The sequence below is a fragment of the Schistocerca americana genome, chromosome 1, assembly GCF_021461395.2.
Source record: "Schistocerca americana isolate TAMUIC-IGC-003095 chromosome 1, iqSchAmer2.1, whole genome shotgun sequence".
Lineage (NCBI taxonomy): Eukaryota > Metazoa > Arthropoda > Insecta > Orthoptera > Acrididae > Schistocerca > Schistocerca americana.
This window is the reverse complement of record NC_060119.1, coordinates 500,688,606-500,698,543: the sequence shown is the minus strand read 5'-3', so window position 1 is coordinate 500,698,543 and position 9,938 is coordinate 500,688,606. Positions and strand designations below refer to the sequence as shown.

At 36.5% G+C, this 9,938-nt stretch overlaps 1 long non-coding RNA gene across 1 annotated transcript; it reads right to left on the bottom strand.

Annotated features, from left to right (window-relative positions):
- Positions 1-662: 662 nt before the first annotated feature.
- On the bottom strand, positions 663-2,704 carry LOC124624278. Its single transcript, XR_006980705.1, has 2 exons — positions 2,521-2,704; positions 663-1,404 (listed from the first exon to the last, which is right to left on the bottom strand). It is a non-coding gene; the product is annotated as an uncharacterized LOC124624278 (long non-coding RNA).
- Positions 2,705-9,938: the final 7,234 nt, after the last annotated feature.

Below are 9,938 nucleotides of genomic sequence, written 5' to 3'. Positions count from 1 at the left end.
TCAACATATGTTAAGATTTTTCTTTGGAATTAAAATTTTTTTCCAAAAAAGGCTTTCTCCATTTTCAACAGTCTTTCAATGCTATTGGAATCACTTTATAGACAGTGCACTTTAGTGTGTGTCCATGACCTGACAATGATTTTCTGGACCACAACTCACTAGTTCCACTGTGAATTGTTAAACAGTTTTTGTGACTGAATGATAAATGGTTCTGGGTGCTATTGATGCTAGTTAGTATTCATTCAACATATGCACTGTCTTTCTTGAGTTACAGAACTTATATGGCTGTCTGTGCAACAGGGCAAGATGAAAGTTTGTTTTTTTCTAAGATGAGAGGCAATATAAATGCAATGTTTGCATTTGGGACCGTACTGTAGGAATGGAAATGGAGGAGGGTAAGGCACATTTTGTTTAAAATATAAAGACTGACTTCAGTGACAATCTGAAAGAAGAATGAAACATCACTCAACATACTAGCTGACACATTCATTTGTTCGCATGGACTAAGAGGTACACCATTTTTCAGACTGTTTGAAGAATTTTGGTCAAACTACTAAAGATTATTAAGAAAAATTGTTCTTATAACTGCCTTTTCATCATTAAACCACAAGAAAACAGTAAGGTTTGTAGAGGAAAATTGTAACAGAAGAGAGAAAATGTGATGCTTGTAGACTTGTTTCACTTTTTATTCTACAAAACTATTGAGAAACACATTGTACTGGCACATTACAATGCATGATTACAGTCCTTTGTTGTGCCATTCGTAGCATTTACAGCAACTGTGCTTGAGCATTTAATGACCAATCATTTTAAGTTATTTTGATGTGGTTTTATATAGACTAATATACAAACTCTGATAACATTAAAATCTTAAGTCAGAACTAACAGCAACACAGAACTCCAGTGACTAGTTTGAAAGCAAACCATCTTAATATATTTGTAATCATGGTCCTCACAGATAACCTGTGTTGCGTATTCAGTCTTTTAAGAAAACTGTTTTTACCATGTAGACAGTAAATTATTTTCATTCTCTCTCTGATTCATCATGCAATCAACAGAACTCTGAGCATACATTGCACATTCTAACCTCTTTGTTTATACTGGATTTGAAAATACACAGAAGAGTTTACATATGTTATACTTATGAGAATAAATAATTATGGATCATGTAAGCAAGAAATGAAAAAATGATGTTAGCTATGTAACATTGTGGTTATTTTAAAAGTTTTTTCTGATAATAATACATGTGATTTTTAACAGATGTGCATGTCAACAAAATGTGATTTGTTCTTAAAAACAGGACCCCATGGATTTGATGTCTGGCTTGTCTGTGGTTTGCTGCTTCCTGGTGTTGTGGTCCTGCTCTGCTGTGCCTGCTTCTGCACAGCTTCATAGCTTGCCTTCCTGTGAGAGCAACAAACAATAATGTAATTAGAGGACACATTACCTGTAGCTAATTCTATTTCTCAAAATTTTCTTGGATTTCTTGTTTATTACATACATAAATGGCTCAACATATTTTACACGTCACAGATATTTTTTAACCACACCAATGGATTTCTTAGAAGGAAGTAACTCGTGTAATAATTATATAGTCTGCAGAATTTAATGAAAATGTTTCAGGTGCATGATTTGCTAGCTACTTTACTGTATTACGAATTAATCTGACATCTTATTTGCATTTTATGATATCTCCAGTTTTCTGGATGCATTATTGCAGTGGAAACGAATTTACTTTTATTTGCTGTGGTATTAAAACAGGTTCTGTCTTAATCTGTGAAATAAAAATATTTGTGCAACTGATGACAAAATTTTATTCTGAAACAGCTGTTTCTATTGTAGTGCATGCCCTAACAGCTTAATGCCAGGTACACATTGCCAGACAAAGGTTCTGTTTCTAAGTACTAGCATGGTATCTTAAGCTTAGAAATTCAATTAACTTTCAAAAACTCAAGTTACGAGGCAAATATAAATGGATGGATTTGCTTACTTATTTCAAGTGGAAGCATTTGGAAGGCTGCACAGTTTTCACACAAAGAATGAATTTGGTTCTGTTGAGTATGCATGTTAGGATTTTTTTTTTTCAAAATTGATGAAGATAACTTTGAATAGTGGTTAGTAAGTCATACTTTAGAAAACGGCATGGTTATGTACAAAACTGCAGTTGCAATTGATAAATCACAGCTTTTTGTTAATGAAAGACTAACGAGATTGCATGCAGATGTCGGATATTGACAGAAATAACAAATTTTGTGGAGATCTTTTTCCTAAGCATATACCAAACAAGTCGCTCTCTTATCAGTTTAAACGTCTCCGATTTACCAGGTTTTGAAAGCACGCAACTATAAGGAGTGATCAAAAAGTTTCAGTTCGGGGCGTTGCTGTAGCGAATATGGAAGCTGGCACGACTCCGATGCGAGTATATAAGCACAGACATGTAGGCAAGTGATTAGTGCAGCCTTCGTACGGAAAATTTTTGTGCGGCCCTAATGATACGCTAGAACGTGTACTGCTACAAACCTTGAGGCAATATCCTTTCCTGAGCTGTTCATGAGGATAGGTTCAAACTGACTCGTTCCTTGCACCATTTCACTCTCTGATGGTGTCTTCCTGTGGCAAGTACGGAACCCGAAGGCGAGCTGGGCAGCACTCAAAGTGATATTTCACTGACGTGAGTTCAGACAGCAGTTATGCTATGAAGAAACTGCAAAAGTGCTTCATTAGATAACAAAATTTGAACAGCTGTTATTTCACCCACTTAATTCAGTTTAAGGAAATAATTACTATAGCAATAATGAACTTTACTAATAGAGTAGCGGTACTAGTACTTACTCTATGGAACGTGATGAAGATGCGTCAGCACTTGAAGTTCTAGGCGGTTTCCAGAGTTCCCTCTCCTACTGCCTTTTCTTGTTTGTAGGTGTTTCGCAAGCCTGAAATAAAAATACACGTTACTGTCAATGTCTTGTATACCCTCTTAAAGTACTATACATACCTGTTGTTACGATTCTTATAATTCCATTTTACTTAGGCTAACTTAAAACTAACGCTATGAAAACCCTTCCATGCCAGAGGAATGTCAGCAAAATTACTATTTCTAAAAAGGAAAATGCATTCGCAATCAAGCTCATACATTGTTACGTAATTGTAGTTCAAATAGAATACGCTACCGTCTTGGTAACATTTCAGTGTATCGTATGTGATTCGAAAATTTGCTGTCGAAGCCTAATACAAAGAAACATTAAAGTTAAAATAAAAACAAAAACATTTATCTACTGGCGACGAAATATTTTTGGAATAGTCCTATGATGATCGAAGACGTTCCGAAGCAACTCGCGGAAATATCACTTAATCTGAGACGACATAACTACATGTGTATTCGGATACAAGTTTACATTAAACATTTATATTATAAGTAAAATCAATTGAAACGTGCAAAATATTTCCCGCTGATGTGGCACTACGAAAGCTATGCACTGTAGCTACTGTATGTACTTTAAATGCGGTCACAAACATGAGGGAAAGCATAGCGATCCAATAGCATTTTTAGCAAATTCTTGGATCGTTCATGGGCCCTAACGAAATACTCTGAACAACTGTTATCGTATCGTCAGGTACCTTATGACTTGAAATCCTATTGTGACCTGAGCGTGTTATCTTGTGTGATGTGCGAGGTGCCTCGAAAGTGCGGCTAGTGTCGGGGAAGTATGGAAGTGAAATCTTTGTTCATTCATTCATTCAGGTTTGGGTTTCCGTGGTATGATATTTCCAAACTGCTTTAAATAATTTACAGAATAATCCTTGTAGCTGGCGACGGTCACTTTCTTTCTCTGTCCTCTTTCAACGAAACTTGTATTTCTTCTCTCATTTCGATTAGATGTTGAAGTCTCTTCTTGTACGACCAACACATCGACGTACTGTATACAACGCACAGAGCTAGTTACAGAGGCACTCGACGAACAGTAAAAAGAATTAATTTCCTTCTTTTGCACCTGTCTCGCGCTTACGTAACTGTGGTTCTAAAAAGGCAAAATCTTGCTGTGTCTTTGAATACGAGAGCAAACGTTAGTTGCGAAAAGAACTGCCGGTACTGGTATTCAAAAGTAGCGATGTTCTGTTTCGAGCTCACTTGTTATATGTGGCAAATGAATAATAACTGTATCAACGCAGTCGTACCAATAATTGAGATTTTATTTTATGCTCGGCCATAGCAACAGACATTCAGAGACCTGACACTGTATTCTCTGCAGCATAGTTCACGTGAGATAGAGAATTAAAATTCCATTTTAGACTTACCTCACTGACTGGATGAACTTCAAAGAATAAAAGCCTGAAGCCCTGCTCTTCATGGACACATGAACTGTAGAGAACCCAGCAGAACGTCGACAGGCGTAAACGCTATGCTTCTGCGAACTGCCACGTATAGTGGACGATCGCGCTCATATATGCGGTGAAGACTAGCGTGGTGGGGGCCTAGTGCACGGGGCCTCCACGTGAACAGCTGCAGCCGTTGCCAGCTTCTCCAGCCGGTTTCTGAGTGGGTGGGGGAGGACTTAGCAACGCAATGGTAGGCTTGCCAGCTGGAAAGCTCTTCGCCACAGCTTGTTCTCCTTCACACTACTAATTCCAGGAGGTACGGACGTACTCACCGTATCAGCTGCCTATTTCCCCCCGATGCGTTAATGTTAGGACAAAACTAGAGTTTGTGGACTATCATTAGCTAGTAGTAAAATTTCCTACTTTCGCAATACTGCCACACTAGAGTGGTTAGGAATCAACCGTCAGGAACAACTCAAAGGTTTGCTGGAAACTCGGACGGGGCTCATACTGAAGAGTTATTTCGAGGGAGACAGGTGTGCAAATGGATTTCCATTCGACACCATAGTCCTAGACTCTAGTTCCGTCACGTAATGCGAGTACTCTTGTGATCAAATATAGCACGGTTACCTTTGCGACATAGCTTACGTGTATTCACATAATATTTTCCTGTTGTAATTTAACTTAATCCATCTATGTTTAGGGTAAAGTTGCCATCTTTGGAAAGTCCAAAGTCGGGACTCTTCAAACCAAAGCTTTTACTCAATTCACTATATCAGCAGTTCTTAGTAAGGTTAATTCAGTTTTTATTCAAACGTCAAAACTAAACTTCAAACACCGTACTTGAAATATTTGAAAGTTAACAGTGTTTACGTTATGGGTTTCTCACATGAGTAGAAAACATAAATTTCACTATCTTTAATAAGTTTGGGGCTGCAAAAAAAATGAAACCGTTTTTGGTGTGATTGTCCAAAGTTCTAAGAGTTTCAATGACGCATGTTATTGTTGAGAATGCATTGCGTAACTCGTCACCGTTTGCTTTTATACTATCGTCTTTTACAGTGTCTATGAGGTTACCAACGGTAATTTCATCTTTCGTGCTCAAGACCGAATTTCTTAAAAGTCGAGGTTTAGAAACTAAACCATTTATTTAGATAGTTAAGCCTTCTCTGATAAACGTTAGCAGCATCTGTCCTAATTATGTCCTGATCTGATTTACGGTACTCAATCTCTTCAAATTTGGATTCGAATTAAAACCAAGAGAAGGTTACGTTTTCCGATTGACGGGTTGTACAATTATTGATGTAACAAAACTGATATAGTTATTATACGAACTGTATTTATAAAAAAAGGAAAGTGGCCATTCATCTTCTTCACCCACGTCTTTCACGAAAATTCATATTCAAGTTTTGCTCTCTTCTTCCCCTTGAGAGAGAAAGTGCAACTCAATATTTGCCCATTGTCTTTGTAAACGCTCAAGAGCCGGCAGCGAGAACCATCACCATACAGGTATACGCCGTAAAATTTTTGAATATTCTTATTCAACGAACTCAAAAATTTTTTGAGTGCATCAGTTTCCTAACTAGAAAATTATAATTCGTCGTGGACTTTCAATATTAGACTCTGGACGTCGAATTTAATCTTTTTGCATGCATTTTTGGCCGTATTATAAATAACATGACAGTTACAATTTCAAGACTTAAATTCTGAAAAACTGAATGATGTTTTCCATCGTTCACTGCTACGTCGAAACTTGGTGTCAGAAATTTCCAAACTATGTTCTCTTAAAATAAAATTTTCCGAAAATAGCATCACCTTTTTCATTACTGTCGTCATAGTAGCTTAGTAATTTCTCATTCCACCATATATCTCAGAAAATATTTTATTGAAACATTTAGTATTTGCCTTTATTGGAGGCATCTGTCGAAACAGAAAAATGTACCATCTATTCATTCATTTTCTATGAGCTCTACCGAATGCTGAGCCAACATTTTGTACTAGCATCTCACACTGAATACCCACAATGAAGTTTTGGAGTTAACATCAACTCTTTCAAAATCGTACTTCCTAATAGTTCAACAGCACAATCAGTAGAAACCTATTTAGAGTTATGCATAACTCCATGACATCCGAATGACAGTTCGGCTACTAAAACTTCATAGTTATGGAAGAACGTTTTTTACGCTAAAAGAATTTGCAATCGACTACTTTTGAAAGTTGGTGCGAGAGTAAGTTTACGTTTCTTATTGACAAATGCTTTCTCAGGGCCCCAACACCCTCACTATTTATTGTAAAGGAATCATGACACATTGTACACTTTGCCATCCAGTCAGCATCAGCTTTAGCTTACCAAATTTTGAGCTCTTTATTCTCTAGGCTTTAATTACGAAATGAGCAAATTCTTTTACATTTTATCTTTTGTTTCATTCTGATTGTCACAGGCCCAAACTATCATCACTTCGTTCACTGTCACTGCTATTTGTATTTCTGCTTAATATACTAGGCATTTTAAATGTGAATCGGACTTCAGAAAGCCCTGAAATCATCGTAATATTAATAATGTTTATGTTTTGCTCTTACGGAACAGCTTAAGTACGAAACATGTCAATACTCCTTCACTCGGTAGTCCATAAAAAAGATCAAAGATATTATTTAATAATTAGATGTAGCATGCTCGAATGTTGCTGTGCGAACTCGAAGAACAATAATAAAGAAGGTAGGCCTACATAAAACGTTGCTATTTCCTTTATTTTGGAATGTTCCCATTTAACTTGAGTAGTCACGATTTCTTTTTGTTCCTTCGTTCTTCCCAAATTCTCTTCACATCCTCGCCGTGTTCTCTCTTACGTTCTTCCGTTCAATTATTTCCTGTTCTCTTTTCCGTGTGTTTTTGTTAAGTTGTATTTTTTAATGGTGTTTCTGAACATTTCTCTGTCGCTTACGTTATCTTGTGTGATTCTCATTCCATTAATATCTTCTTGTGTTTCAATGATCCATGTTTTTGCTAATGTTCGCTATCTTGAAAATTTGGCTTGTGAGCCTGATCTTGTTCGTACTGTCGATATGTAGCCTACATAAACTGTTTATCTTTTTTTTGCTGAAGGTGTTGGTTATTGTTTCTGTCTGTATGCAGGTAAGAAGGATAAAAATTTTATGTAGATATTCACAGTATGAACAAGATCAGGCTCTTAGGCCAAATTTTCAAGATAGCACACGTTAGCAAAAACAAGACAAAACGGATCACTGAAACAGAAGAAGATATTAAAGAACTGAGAATCACACAAAATAACGTAAGCGATAGAGAAAAGTTCAGAAACATTATAGAAAAACGTGCAATTAAACAAAAACAAAAAAAAAAACACGGAAAAGAGAATAGCAAATAAATGGGCAGAAGGACGCAAGAGAGAACATCACGTGCGCGTGAAGAGAATGTAGGCGGAAAATGGAACAAGAAAAAATCATGACTACTAAAATTCAAAAGCCCTATCAAAATTAAACACTTCAAAATAAAAAAGTAGCAACGTTTTATATGTCTTTTTCTTATTATTGTTCTCCAGGACTCGCACAGCAACGTTTGAGTATGCTAAATCTAATTATTAAACGACATTTAATTCTTACAGCTCAAAATCTGCCCTTGTTTAATTTAACCAGTATTAATGAATTTTATATAGATCAGCTCAGTTCTGCAATTCGGTACATTGACTGTTATGGACCATTTGCATACGCTTCTCTATTGGCGGATCGAACCATATTAATCAGCTTTTGTACGTACGAAGTTTATGAACGCTCCACTGTTTTGGCTATAGCTCGGTTTCTTTATACTTTATGAACATAGTGTACTGATCAAAAGTGATTGGTAATATAATCAGATTCATGTTCATGTAAATTTTTTTCGTTTCAGGATATCACGAAATTTTTTACTTGAAATACTTTCTTCCTATTTCAAGTCAGAATATACCAAAAGAAAAGACAAAATATTAAAAATGTCGGAGAGCTGACTTAATAGAAATAGTAAAACTTGTAAAAAATGAAATTATCAGTTTATGTAGAAGCAAAAAAAGACGTCACCCAAAGAGTTCATCGAAAGACTCTCTTTCCCGATATATAGCGGAGGAAAAATTAGTAAATTTGTCTAAATTAGGAAGACCATTGACAATGATGTCATTTACGGAAATTCAGCTTTTTAATTATATTATGAGGATGCAAGAAATAGGATTTGGACTGACGGTTACCTCGGTAAGGAAAGGTGTCCCATCAGACAGCAGAAAGTACTGGTCGAGAGAAATCAGCGTCGGGATTTAGATCCCGGCGCTGATATTGCTAGTAGACGGTTGTGGTCTAGTTTCAAGAGCAGATACATCACTCTTGGAATTCCCGAGAATCTTGCTGCCTACAGAGGTTCAGATCATTGGAGGCTTCTGCAACACATTAAAGGATCTTCTAATGAAGCTGAACATCATGAACAATCCTAACGCAATCTGAAAGTGCGACGTAACTGGACTGTTTCAGGTTACTGTACCTGGGAAAGCAGTGACGCCAATGGGAAAAAGGTACGTTTTTAAAAGAACTCATTCAGAACAAGGAGAAACTCATACTCTACTTGGATGTGTGTTTGTAATTGGGACATAGAAAACACCTGGTCATGTTTTGTGTCCGTCTTCAGACAATGAGCAAGAAATTTCATGTAAGGTGCTTGTGCTTCGTTAAATGCTAATCCTGATTCAGAAAATTTTAAAAGAACTAGTAAAATGTTTGAAACTGTTATTTATTTTAGGCCTACATTAAGGATATGAGATAAATTACAGGTCACCAACAATAGAGTGAATTACACGTTACTCTGTACAGTTCAATCTACTAATCATCTTACAGCTATCACGAAATTAACTACACATATCACGAACTGCCTACCAATATCTGTGTTACTTGATCATCATTTAAAATTCAGCTGTAACATAAAAATTGTTCCATTTTTATTTGTAGCTGATCGTTTTAGCATGGTTTATATAGCCGAATGAAATGCTTTCGCGTTAAGAGTGAAGAAAATGTTACAAAAGTAAATCTGTCGTGAATTTACCTTATGATATTAGCAATATTAGAATCTGCGGCCTATTACGCTACGTACTTAGCTACCTAGAGTTAGTTAATTTTCTGCTAATGGTGGTGTAGTTACCAGCGTTCGGAAACATTCAAATCTTCAAAGGCATTTGTTTTCGAGTTTTTTGATAACTGCGTCGTACTCCTGAAGCAGTTGTTTTCGGCAGCCGATAAGTAAGTACGAAGAAAATAGGAGACGGTCCCTTTGCAAAACGAGCTTAAATTGTCGTATTTACCTTTCATAAATTGCATGTACGACCCCCACTTAGCCTGAAATTTTGAAGAAATTCTCAAATGGGAGAAGGTTTCTACACTCGGATGGCAACTGATTTGCAGCAGAAGCTGTGATTAATTTTGAAATGTGGGTTTCAGTATGGATGTTAAAATATCATGTCCTTCTGAGAGAACATGAACCACCTTTTTTCTAGACTTGTAGTAGCTAGGTTATCGCAAAGTAAGGGAGACGGACTACTGAGGGCTTTTATAGCCATTTTGAGTATGAGATTTGCTGCTGACAGACCAAATTT